Raw genomic sequence first — 1,956 nt, 5'->3', positions numbered from 1 at the left:
AAAGGGGCCTGAGAAGGGGCCTGAGAAGTCTCTGTTTCAGTGAGTGAGTGAATAGCTAGAGGAAGGGGAGGGGCTGCAGCAGGGAGTCATATTTTATGTGAAAGGACTGTATTCGTGTTCTATCGAAAATAAACACTTTAAAGTTATTTAGAGATTTCTTATTTGTTGACTTCATAATTTAAGCACTTTCTAAGCACTATTAGATATAAAATGGCTAATTTCAAGGTTTTCAATTACTTACATTTCAAAAAGCCAAATTCAAGCACTTAAAGAACCTTGTACAAACCTTTTAAAAACCAGGTATACTGCTTTGAAACACAGTGTAAAATGCCTGTACTGATAATCTTCGGGGTTCACTTTGACTCCGATGAACCCGAAGTGCTTCCTGTACTTTGTCACTGCCATGCTGGAATAAAGTTATTCTTCTTTGGGATATTTGAGATATATGACATCATTTTTTCTTACAGGCACTACCATATTGATGATACTATTGTTAAAAAAATACAGTGGCTTTAGTGGTATTTTAAAGCTTTAATATCACAGTACCATGCAACCCTATTATGAGCTGTGCAGTCAGGAACTGTGCCAATTACTAAAACTCAGCTGGATGGTGGATTTTTTTAAAGGAGTCATATAATGATTTTTTAAAAGTTAATTATTTTGTTTATTGGGTGTAATAAAATAAGTTACATGCTTTAATGTTCAAAAAATGCATTATTTGTCAAATAATGTATATTATTGGAGTACATCTATTTCCAGACTGCCTGAAACACTCGATTTCTCCAAAGCCCCTCCTTCTGAAAAGCCCAGAGTGCTCTGATTGGCCAGCTGACCCATTGTGTAGTGATTGGCCAAAAGCCTCACGCATGTGCTGGAAATGTAACACCCCTTGGGCATTAGCTTTCAGCTTCCAAATCTTCTAAAGCAATTCTAAGCTTCTAAGCAGCATGTCATCGGTTTTACCATATCAGTTCCAGCCCAATTCAGAAAATGCAGAGGATCAAGTGGAACCAACTTTGCAAACATGACTTGAGCAGGATTCTTGTGATTTGATTGATATAAACTGTTTCAAGACACAATCACAACAGCAGCTACAATCAACGTCTCTGTCAGACCACCAACATACAAAAACAGCTAAAAACTGAGGCAACTTAGCAAACTTTAGCTAGCATGCTAGCAGAGGTCTACAACTGAGCCACAACACAAAACTCTGCATTGGAACAGTCAATAGCAGATACTTCCTAAAATAATCAAACACACTTACAGTTTCTGATTAAGAAGCACAAGATTGTCTGAGCAAAGTGGGAATCGCTCCACTTTTTAGGAGTAGCTTTTGTGTGTAGCCTGCGTTGTACTCGCCCAGGTTAAGGAAGCTGACCTCTGTAAAATGCGTCATGCACAAGCACATGTTTGAGTTGTACTGCTCAGGAACAGCTTTATAAAAGCAACAGTAACCACTGATTCCTAATTTCATCCGTTTTTGGAAGGCTAAACAAAGGGTTTTGCTTTCGCATTGAAACATACAGCATCTCCATGACATGCCTCGCCTTCTTTCTTTGTGCCTACCTTTAGGCGGCATTATGCCTCCGTGACATAGTTGGTTGAGGAAGTAAATTCTGAACTTCAAACAAGGCGTTTTGGACAGGTCTGGAACAGTGTTCTCTGATCGATAGAATAAATCCCTTTGGAGGAAAATATGAACTTTGGGTCTTTGCAGATCTTATACATGCACAGACAGATACCTTACACACCCAAACAGAAGGAAAGCTTTAAAAATCATGTTATGACCCCTTTAAGTGATTCTGCAGTAATGCACATTATTAAACAGTTATCCAAACTCTGTATCTTGTGCAATTTTCCAAATATGTTAAGTAAAATCATTTGCCCCTTACTTATGAAGTTACCAGTAATGAAGCTCATTTACACTAAATGCTTTAAGAAAAAGCTTAAATGATT

This window comes from Ictalurus punctatus, chromosome 7, assembly GCF_001660625.3.
Source record: "Ictalurus punctatus breed USDA103 chromosome 7, Coco_2.0, whole genome shotgun sequence".
In the NCBI taxonomy this organism is placed as follows: Eukaryota; Metazoa; Chordata; class Actinopteri; order Siluriformes; family Ictaluridae; genus Ictalurus; species Ictalurus punctatus.
The sequence above is the reverse complement of the archived record's forward strand: the minus strand, read 5'-3'. Positions refer to the sequence as shown.